This window comes from Zootermopsis nevadensis, unplaced genomic scaffold, assembly GCF_977971745.1.
Source record: "Zootermopsis nevadensis isolate Lab colony 2312 unplaced genomic scaffold, Znev_1.0 Znev_ptg000001l, whole genome shotgun sequence".
Lineage (NCBI taxonomy): Eukaryota > Metazoa > Arthropoda > Insecta > Blattodea > Termopsidae > Zootermopsis > Zootermopsis nevadensis.
Window position 1 is genome coordinate 1,028,609 of NW_028259133.1, and position 12,013 is coordinate 1,040,621.

General features: G+C 46.8%; 1 protein-coding gene across 1 annotated transcript in view; it reads right to left on the minus strand.

Moving 5' to 3' along the window:
* LOC110840513 (protogenin) overlaps nucleotides 1-12,013 on the minus strand; it is a 128,392-nt gene that overhangs the window by 55,270 nt on the left and 61,109 nt on the right. The gene's annotated exons all lie outside the window — the stretch shown is intronic.

Genomic DNA, 12,013 nt, shown 5'->3' on the forward strand with positions numbered 1-12,013 from the left:
CAAAATCTTTTCACGTCATCCACACCGAGGAGAGTACGAAACAGGTCCGTTTCGCAGTCACTACACAGATCAGTTACCTTCGATAAGCTGACTGTGGCCCAGCAGGTCAAGCCATTATCCTTAATCTTATGACACACGAATACTCAGAACACTTCTCCACCGGGCCTTGTCCTTAGAAACCCAAATCCAGTTAGTTTCATTTTAATATTATCCTCCCATCTGTTACTGTCTGTCCAAAGTGGTTGTTCCGAAATAAAAACACAAAATCAAAACGCGCTTCTACGTGCATCGGTGGGGTTCAGTGCTCAAATTTCTTTCAGGCACTTTTACACTAGACACGAAACGAGCCGCGACAAGGATTAAGACGAAATCGAACTTTAAAACGATGACATCGTCTCTAAATTAACTGTGAAAACGTGGGGCTTCGAGCAAAGAAAACACAATAACCTAACAAAAGAAATCCCGAAATATAAACTCTGTGTTACTCGGATAAATACTAAATTTACCGCAGGCGGTAATCATGGGTTACTGCAGACAGTAAGCTGACGTCTTCTTGAGTACCTCATAGTCGCTCAGACAGCCAAGAACTTGTCCGTACTCTATGGAACCAGAGAATTCATTCCCGTGTTCACAAAAAACTGGTGCATCGTTGTTACAATTCTATCAGCTCATCAAGAGTTAAGAACACAATTCTCTACCAGATTTAATACCGCTCAGAGCCAGCTTCTCGTTACGACACATTCATCACTGAGTACGAATGCACACATTTCCCGTCCAAGCTTTTCAGATGAGATGCTTAATCATTAAAAAGCGAGCCCAGACCCGAATAATTTGTCAGCTGCCTTCATGCGTCGACAAAACTTTGCACAAAAGTTTCGGAACGCGGCCCACAAATTACCCACATGAAATCACGTCCTGTAACTAGACATTTAATTAGATACTTCACGCAAGTCCTGAAAACATCACGTATCATTAATACGAATGTAATATACAGAATTATAAACATATCCATTTTTAATCCTTTAAAGCGTTATGAGTTCCTCAGTGCAAACACAGATTACTTCCTTAATCAGCGTCAACAATTTGATCTCTGTAATGAAGATGCTTTGATTCTCTGACGCTGGAAAGGAATTCGTAAGCAATGTTTAGATAATCTTCGGACTGACGAGGATAAAATAACAATGTAAACGTAATTAATAAATCCTTCGAAAATGTAGCAAAGTTCAAATATTTGTAAGTGACGGGAAAACATCGAAAATTGCATCCAACGAGAAATTAAAATTAAATTCTTGGGAAGAGAGTTACCACGCATTTCAAGACCGAGTCTCTCCGACAGCCTTACAAGGCTGTGAAGCTGTCCTGGTCCCTCACGTCAAGGAAATAACGCAGATTGAGGGTGTCTGAGGGGATGGGGGTGGGCGGGGCATGTAGCTTGCACGGGGACACGAGAAATGCGTACACAATTTCGGTTAGGAAAACAGGGTGTCGAGCGCCCGGGATAGGAATCGGCGGCGGGCGACCTGATGAGATACTACTAGCTTCTCAAGGAGGATACGCTCCGTGGTAGGAGGGGGCACATCCGCGCAAACGTCAGAAACTCAACGCCGTGTTGTCTAATCAGAAAGTTTACTTTTCAATTCGTTCGGCACGCCGCAATGTCGTTGACACCGAAGGCGGATTCACGAGACCCTGCTTTCCTGAACATGTTAGGAATGTTACAGAATCTAGTTCTGAGTTCGAGTTCAAACCCCAGAGATCCAACCAACCAAATTCTTTTGGAGAACTTGCCTGACGGGATAACCTCCCATCAGCAGCAACAGATCCCAGTTGGAATGGTCGAGGCTCCCGCCACGGCCTTGCCCAACACAAGTTAAAAATTCGGGCACCGCCGGGAATCGAACCCGAGACCCCAGTATTACAAGGCCAGCGTTCTAACCGCTGGACCACCTCATCTTATTATTATTTAGTGTTCTGTCTGACGACAGGTCCATATGAACAGGATCCTTCCATCCTTTTCTCTTCTCGGACTGGGACCTGTTCATATACGTTCTTGGCAGATGATCCAGAAGTGGTTTGCCATTGCCTTCTTCTGTGTGTGAATGGAGTAATTGTTGGGATGCCACGGAGGAAAACTCCGTGTTGCCTAGACCACGGCCTTGCCCAACACAAGTTATAAATTCGAACCCGAGACCCCAGGATTACAAGGCCAGCGTTCTAACCGCTATACCACCGTGGCGGTACTGTACTATACAATAAAAATCACGCAGCTGTTGAGTTATCAGCGTCACTATATTTTGAGCAACGCCGAAAACGTTCCAAACGGCCCAGCACAAGATCCGTCCGACGTCTAGCTCGGGCGCGTAATGTTTCCCGTCGTACACGGCAAACCTCGCCGTTCTCAAGAGATGTACGACAACCTGTGGCGACCTCTAGAATTCACATCGTGAAGACGTGAAATATAATTAACACCGCGACACACCCCAACAACTAAAAGACTTCAATAAACAAGTCATTTCACAAACGAAAAACTTTCCGTCTGAAAATGGTCGTCTTCTGGTTGCAGCATCCCGTAGTCTGGTAGAAGTTTATCGACGTTTCAGAGGTATCTGCAGAGTCAATTTTCCCCTCATGATTGAGGCAGAAGGTACCTCTGTTGTGCCGACCGAAGACGCCAGAGCGTGGAGCGCCGCCTCCATGCCCCCCACACGCCGTCACGCAGCTCTGATTAGGCAGGCAGGAAGTGCAGCGACACTCAGCCACTCCCACACAGCGAACATGACGTCAGTAACTCCTCTGGTAACAATCCAGTTCGTTCGCACTTCAGCGCCGGGGCGGATGCTGGAGCACTTTCCGAGAAAATCACAAAAAACTGAAGGTTCAGTGGTGCCAACTGACGGAGGCAAAATGTCCCGCGGTGCCCAAACTCAGCTTTCCGGCTGAGTAGACATGACTCCCACTTCCTATTCAGGTCACAGGTTCACATCTCGGCTAGGAAACCAGCTACCTTGGCTGTTTCCGTGGTTTTCCTCACTCACTCCAAGAAACTGCCAAGATAGCACTCAAAATTATGCCAAAAAAATCTTTCTCGTCCGCAAATGAAGTTCGACGATCCGTAATAAAATGAAGTATCACCTTCAAAATGGCGCGCATCCAGTCACAATACAGACATCTGTCGCTTTGCACATCATATTAAACAAATCTAACTCGAAGAGTAAAAACACGTGCGTATTTCACATCTTGGCTTCCTGAATCACAATAAGGGATTCAGGAACCTCCCGAATATAACCCCCCCCTCCCCCCCTCGAACGCTGGTCGTACAAGGAATTCATGTCAGGACGTCGACTTCGTCAAGAGAAACGCAGTCTCCTCGAAGGTGTTGGGGAATTCTGCTGTGAAACATTTCGGGTCACCAGTACGAGGAAGTGGTCAATTGTGTTAGCCATCGTGAAACCTCGGCTTCTCGACTCGCTCCACAACACAAAGCATCCCTGCGATACATGAGATCACCGGTTGGCCTACAAATCAATTATCTCCGGCAACCTTCAGGTAAAACTGAACTATAATTAAAACACAAAACATGGATATTAAGAGCAAAATAGTAAAGTCGTTCGGCCACATTTTACGTGACAAATATGGCGGCTACAAGAACTGAGACAAAGGTTCAAAATAGTGAATATGGCAAACACACCTTTCACCAACGCCTGTAAGGACGTTCTAAAACTTCAAAATATTCCTTTTTTCAATAAAATCTGTGAAATTCCCGTCGTGGAATTAATAAGAAATTGAAAAAGTTACAGATAATGCATAATCACTAGCCACGGTGATCTCGCGGTTAGAACGCTGGCCTTGTAATCCTGGGGTCTCGGGTTCGAATTTATAACTTGTGTTGGGCAAGGCCGTGGTCTAGGCAACACGGAGTTTTCCTCCGTGGCATCCCAACAATTACTCCATTCACACACAGAAGAAGGCAATGGCCAACCACTTCTGGATCATCTGCCAAGAACGTATATGAACAGGTCCCAGTCCGAGAAAAGGATGGAAGGATCCTGTTCATATGGACCTGTCCTCAGACAGAACACTAAATAAATAAATAATGCATAATCAGAACAGGGATATGGTGTGTGAAAACACTTTTTATAAGCGAATGGTTCAGATTAGTACAGATTGCATGAAAACCATTCCTCACAAACGTTTCATTTATCATAAATAAATCACGCATAAATCAGGGGGGAAAAGACACAATGTTCACATAAAGTGTCAGAAATATCTACCGCGTTCAGCTCTTCGCTCGTGTTCATCTCACCAGACGCAGGAGAACCGGGAAACGCATCGCTGAGCTCATCCTCTCGAGTTAAGTAGGAACGAGATGCCAGGCAGTGTTCGACGACGAAAAAGACATCCTCACACTTCGACTGTCTGAAGACGACTGACGGACTGGCGCGAGAGCAGGTTACGACATGACGTGAGCCCTAGTGCACAGTCACAGCGCCGTTGCGTGTCTATTAATCCGACGGAAATGCATTGAACTGTGTTTCAATGTGGCTTTCGTGAGTTTCCGGGTATTCCACGACGAGCGATCCGTCGGGGGCCTACACGTCTGTTGTCGAAACAAAAGAAAGTTCGAGGGTCTTTCCACTGATCTCAAGGCCTCGCTTACTGACGTCATCAACACGAAATTGTTTAAGGGTGCGTCGAACATCGTCGGCTTGAGATGCTGATTTGAACGGCGTCTTTATAATTCATCGTTCAGGCGAAACAAAGCTGAATTTTAGTCCACTCTTTACGTACATTATATTTAATGACGTTTATGCAGTTGAGTGGCTGACTGAAGTACTCCAAACCGACTATGTTCACTAATTCCCGGTCGACACACACTGGACAGAGAATTTGTCCATTTGAAGACGGTGTCCCCGGCGTCGTCAGCTGGCCTCTCACGTTCTGCAGTCCGTCGGTGTCGGCCTCCCGGGTCGTAACGCAGGTAGGCCCCGACGTTTCGGAGAACTACACTGATAGACACCGACACCTTCATTGCCGCGGAAACCTCAAACCCCAAGTCTAGCGGTACGGCGATCTGGCAAATAGTCAAGTCTACAGGCCTACTTCTGGGCGTCTCCCCCCGTCTATTCGCCTCCATGACACAACTCTGGACCGGATTAAATTCGACAGCCTGGGGAAAAACGTCGTTCCACTTCAACTTTCATTCAGATCAGACAATTTTAAGGACCACTTTACCAAACATCATGCTCGCTGAGACATTTCACTTGGTTACCATGGTTACCTTGGTCACCTTCGTTGTCATGGTTACCTGGGGAAAAGAAAACATGCGATGACGTCAAAACGCAGCCAGACACACGGCATCAGCAAGTGCCACTGACCTCAGATAACTCCGACGAGACTGTCATCATTCGCAAAGGTCGTAGTTCAAACTCTGGAGCACACGAAGAGACGCGTTGCGTTAAACTTTTCGCCTTGCGACAGCGAATAACGTTTCGACGGAGCAGGTCCAGCCATCTGAGTGTCTGCCATATTGCTTCACGAACAGTAGGTCAGCTGTTGCAACTGCATTCGTCTCTACTCGTTTCTTTCCGCCTAGCTTGCTAATTACCCTACAACTAACTAACTAACTAACTAACTTACAATTATCAAAAAATCCACCCTCTTTTACGTATCACGTGCTCCCAGTACTAGACATTGCGTTCGCACACGCAAATGTTTCTGAAAAGAGGACTCTCCCTCCCGCCCCTCCTCGCAACTAGGAGTAACATGAGTAAAACCGTGCGTGCCTTCGTGGACGGGTCCGGGGGACATTTTTTTTCCTTCTAATCCTCCGGAGTGCGGTCGCAAAACAAACAACGGATTCTGAAACAAGACAGCGCCATCTTTCGCCTGCCCGTGGTTCTAACAAAAGTTACTCTGTATGTTTTTTTTTCTATAATTCACTCACAACGCGCTTGTGTCCTTAATAGATTTAGGTTTGGTGATATTCGCCTTTCGTGTTCGTCGTCTGTTCCAGCCGCTGCTATCACCACCAGAGCCTCCTTCTGACCGTTGATTGTGTTCCTGAAATGTTCAACCTCAAAAAATCGTCTCGTCAACCTTTCTTCACCGTTTCCAATAAAATTTCGTATACGCTCCGCGACACGTTTCAGTCTTCTTACCTGACGTCTGCCATTCATTATTCGTGTGCCAGTTTGATAAAGACAAATTCGGTATTTATACCGAAGGCTTTCATGGCTAACTCAAGATAAAATGTCGAGGATCTAACGCGAGAATCTTTCTGAATGTGTTCCTCCGGTTGCAAAACAGCTGAATCCATTCGGAAGGTCCTGGGGCCGGCGATGGATGAACATGTCAAGTAACTTGGGGATCATCCGGTAATCAGGCTCCCCCAAAACAGTCGCCTCAACAACACAGAAGCATAATTCAGCGCTTCGTAGCTGCAGACCCCATGTTATTCAAATCGAAAATCTGATGACGTTTCCAGCACAAATTATAATATATTAATAGCAAATGTCATAAAAAAAAAAGGCAAGGAATCCAAGACTTGCGAGAGAAAGCCGTAGGGTCACGTGGGAACGTCCACCTCACCTCCTCGCCCCTTCGGACGCAATCGCCCGAGACTCTGATCAACAACATCGCCATAGAAACAACTGCCTGCCTCTGTTTTACGCTCTTCATGAAGCTCAACAGATAATCAGAGCGGCGAAGGACTGCCAGACCAGCGACAGGACGTCTAAGGCGAGACGCGTATTCCCACTCAAAATTGGCATCAGTTTTGTACGAGGCGCGTCCCAAAAGTAAGTTTCCCACTCGTCCCACAGCTAGCAAACCTTATATTGCGCGAAGCGACTGTGCGTACGTGATAGAGCAATGACGTAGCATGGCGCATGCACTAACGGCACCTCCCGCGTTCTCACAGTAGCATCGTTGCAGCTGTTGAAGATGGAGGTTCTTATTCCAGCTCCCGCTGACTGTGAAGTGCGGTCAGTGATAACGCTAGGCCGCACACGGCTCGACGGACAGCAAGTCTCCTGCAGGAGTTCAGCTGGGAGGTGTTTAATCATTCACCCTACAGCCCGGACCTCGCTCCCAGTGATTTCCATCTTTTCCTACACCTCAAGAAATTCCTGTCCGGTCAGCGTCAGCGTTTTGAGAATGACAGAGAGGCGGTGATGGTTGTCACACAGTGGTTCCAATCCCAGGCGGCAGACTTCTACGACACGGGTATTCAAAAGTTGGTCCCACGGTATGACAAATGTCTCAATTCCGGTGGCGAATATGTTGAAAAATAGCTGGACACTTGCTGTATCTGTTGCAATAAATATTTCCATGAAATTGTGTTTTGTTTCTGTAAACGGCCCCAAGGAAACTTACTTTGAGGACGAGCCTCGTACATAAACACTTTTCTCTTGCCTTAACGTCGGAAAATCTACCACGAAGTTCCCCCACCACTCAAAATCACGCGCCCCAGCCGAAGATGGGGAGGGTCTCTGCTTTTCCTTGCCATCCTTGAACTGTCGCCCAACAGTGCAGAGACGTTGTCAGTAGTTTCGGCAAAAATATCGTTAATTCTTCATGAATTTATCAGCATCCTTGTAGTATCCGCAGAGGGACCAGCCATCAGCCAAAAGTTTTCGTCAACTCCGGGAATGAGAGAGGCTCACTGAACCTCCACGCACGGTTAAAACACTGAAAACAACGTTCAAACGCTTGAACTTTACGGAATTACAAATAATTCCAGATAAATCTTCCGATCGCCTCCGTGTTGTGTCTCGAGAAAGCGGTACTTGTTTCTGGCTGGACAGATATTGTCAACAAATCCATCAACAGATGGCTCTTCGCGTTCTGAAACCCTCGGCAATAAGGTCACTACTGTGACGATTTTCAATGGTCACGTGGTCCCTTGAATAAAAGCGATTCGATCGTTCACCCCTAAAACGTCCTTACTCAGTTATAGCGCGTTTCGTAATGCAGTGCCTCTGAAGACTATTTCGTCACAGTAAATTAAACAAATTCTCTCTGTTTAAACTCCAGTTTCCTTCAAGAACTACTATTAATGTAATCAAACTCAAATACTTTAAGTAACTGTCGTGCAATGAGAATCCATCAATCGTCCTTAAAACAGATATCTTATTTCGGTTAGAACGTTCCGTCCCCGGGGTACGAAACCCAGACTGCTCTGTCAGTAATCACAGCAAGCAGTTTCCAGAGTTTATTCTATTTTTACGCTGTCCACAGTTTCCCGTGGCTTCTCAAGCACACGAACCTCAGGACATGGTCCACCGAAAGTCTGCACTGATCACAAACCTCTCGCGGGACTCACGCAGACAAATCCGCTGAGCGAGCGGGCGGACAGATGGTCTGGTTCACCTATACAGTACCCACTCGGCGCATGGAACTGAGTATTGAGGTAGGCCACGTTTTATCGCCTGTCTCCCTCTCTCTCTATCCGAGCGGACCGGTCCAACCTCAACGTGCAGTAGAGTGCGGCAATCCACGGAGGAGAGACAGAGAGAGACAGAGAGAGATAGAGAGAGATAGAGACACTTCGTCGCAAAACCAAGTGGTCGCGCGACCTTCCTCGGCGCCTCTTATCTGTGGGCTAAACTCGCTGGTCCTAACTTTAACTATTTTCAAGCAAGAAAATTATATACAGACGACGATGGATTCCAACCGCTTACGAGCACTCAAGACTCTAAACTAGGATTATTGTGCTAACCTATGCGTAGGGCGTATATAGATTTTAAACCAATGAAAAATGTCTCAAAACCATTGCCCAAGAACATGAAAAAAATGTGGTTTGGACCATGAAGAACGCTGTTAAAATACACGTTCACATTAAAACACGTCATTTCACGAGAATTTCAACTGTCAGCTCCCTTACAAAGTTAAAAAGGACGGAGAGTCGTTGCTATGATACGTAAAGTAGAACGAAAAACGGCGTTTACCTATCCGATTACGTCCGACGCCCGAAAAAGCGACTTCAAACCGCGACACACGAGTTGCAGCTTTTTAAAATTCAAACAGAACTCAGTCGGTTAGGTTTCATGACAACATCCCATAACGAAGGCCCCCCGATAATCGCCGAGTTTATCCTGAAGAAGGCAGCTCGACTCGGTTCGTACGACGGCGTGCATGTGCCCTTCCGCACATCCAAACGGTACTCGATTTCGGCCCAAGAACGGCGAGATCTATCGATACGAGAATCGTCATTATTTCTAGTCGATGTCCCAAATCACGAGATATTCTCGTCGTAGACAAAGTTCCTCACGTGTGGGTTGTCTCGGCTTTATACATGAAATTATGACGCAATAGACTGAGACTATAGCCACGGTGGTCTAGCGGTTAGAACGCTGGCCTTGTGATCCTGGGGTCTCGGGTTCGAATTTATAACTTGTGTTGGGCGAGGCCGTGGTCTAGGCAACACGGAGTTTTCCTCCGTGGCATCCCAACAATTACTCCATTCACACACAGAAGAAGGCAATGGCAAACCACTTCTGGATCATCTGCCAAGAACGTATATGAACAGGTCCCAGTCCGAGAAAAGGATGGAAGGATCCTGTTCATATGGACCTGTCGTCACACAGAACACTAAATAATAATAAGATGAGGTTTAACGTCGAAGTTGCGTGCACGAAGATCAGAGAACAGGAACGACTGAGATGAATATGAGAGGACGAGGCGAGGGGCTGGCGTGATCAATACCGACCGGCGTAGGATGATAGTGACAACGCCCGGGGGGTGGGGTCCTACGGAGTGATCAATAAAAGGACTCGGGATGGTGCGCCGAATCTCATCCCAGGGCGTGGTCTCGCAGCCATCGTACGTTCGTACGTACGAGTCCACGTACTATGACTGCCTGTTACCGTAACGCGTGTCGTGGCCAGCAGGTACGGTCTTCGGTCGCCCCTAAAATGTAGGCTACAGGCGAGTCCAAGCGCGCGGGAACTGGCCACAGCCACCGCGTCCAAAGGCATCTTCATCGGTCAGAGCCGACGTCTCTGGAAAAACTCCATTCACCAGTTTCTGAAGCACGTTCGGACAATGCAGCCGACACTGGTTCGCATTCCCGCAGGTTAAAGGCAAACTCGTGTAGGCCATAATAATTCCTTCGCCTAAAAAGTTATCAGTTTATTCGTATAAATAAACACAAACATTTACCTTTCGACTTCATAGCAAACTAGCGAAATGTCCACAAACATGGCGACAGCGCGAACCTTCGAGAACATGAAATTGTGTGATTATTAAATGTGACTGGACTGTGTCACTACACACACTGAAGGCAATCGGGAGTGACAAATGTTATTGAAACCCGCGAAATAAGTGCGACCAAACGCACCTCGGGGACCTCGCAGGTCAGACATCGGAGCGTTTTTCATCCGAACACTTCCTTAACGAAGGATGGCCACGGGGCAATTAGGCCGAAAATCACGTAGCTTATGGTTAACCGATGAGCTTAATTCGTTTTCCTTTAAAATAAGAAAGCAATGTTAAAAAGTCAGCGGATGATGGAACGATCACTGCCCGAAACGTCCAAGGCCCACGAGGCAGAAACGAAGATCAAAATCTACGTAAGATTTGAGGTTTTCACAGCGGTGAGTATGAAGATTTCTGTCTTCTGGGTTGTTGCGCTGTGTAGTCTGGTAGAAGTTTACCAACGTTTCAGAGGTCATACTGCCTCCATCATCAGGGCGATGAGTATGAAGATTTCTGTCTTCTGGGTTGTTGCGCTGTGTAGTCTGGTAGAAGTTTACCAACGTTTCAGAGGTCATACTGCCTCCGTCATCAGAGTATGAAGATTTCTGTCTTCTGGGTTGTTGCGCTGTGTAGTCTGGTCGATGTTAACCAACGTTTCAGAGGTCATACTGCCTCCGTCATCAGAGTATGAAGATTTCTGTCTTCTGGGTTGTTGCGCTGTGTAGTCTGGTCGATGTTAACCAACGTTTCAGAGGTCATACTGCCTCCGTCATCAGAGTATGAAGATTTCTGTCTTCTGGGTTGTTGCGCTGTGTAGTCTGGTAGAAGTTTACCAACGTTTCAGAGGTCATACTGCCTCCATCATCAGGGCGATGAGTATGAAGATTTCTGTCTTCTGGGTTGTTGCGCTGTGTAGTCTGGTAGAAGTTTACCAACGTTTCAGAGGTCATACTGCCTCCATCATCAGGGCGATGAGTATGAAGATTTCTGTCTTCTGGGTTGTTGCGCTGTGTAGTCTGGTAGAAGTTTACCAACGTTTCAGAGGTCATACTGCCTCCATCATCAGGGCGATGAGTATGAAGATTTCTGTCTTCTGGGTTGTTGCGCTGTGTAGTCTGGTAGAAGTTTACCAACGTTTCAGAGGTCATACTGCCTCCGTCATCAGAGTATGAAGATTTCTGTCTTCTGGGTTGTTGCGCTGTGTAGTCTGGTCGATGTTAACCAACGTTTCAGAGGTCATACTGCCTCCGTCATCAGAGTATGAAGATTTCTGTCTTCTGGGTTGTTGCGCTGTGTAGTCTGGTCGATGTTAACCAACGTTTCAGAGGTCATACTGCCTCCGTCATCAGAGTATGAAGATTTCTGTCTTCTGGGTTGTTGCGCTGTGTAGTCTGGTAGAAGTTTACCAACGTTTCAGAGGTCATACTGCCTCCATCATCAGGGCGATGAGTATGAAGATTTCTGTCTTCTGGGTTGTTGCGCTGTGTAGTCTGGTAGAAGTTTACCAACGTTTCAGAGGTCATACTGCCTCCGTCATCAGAGTATGAAGATTTCTGTCTTCTGGGTTGTTGAGCTGTGTAGTCTGGTCGATGTTAACCAACGTTTCAGAGGTCATACTGCCTCCGTCATCAGAGTATGAAGATTTCTGTCTTCTGGGTTGTTGCGCTGTGTAGTCTGGTCGATGTTAACCAACGTTTCAGAGGTCATACTGCCTCCGTCATCAGAGTATGAAGATTTCTGTCTTCTGGGTTGTTGCGCTGTGTAGTCTGGTCGATGTTAACCAACGTTTCAGAGGTCATACTGCCTCCGTCATCAG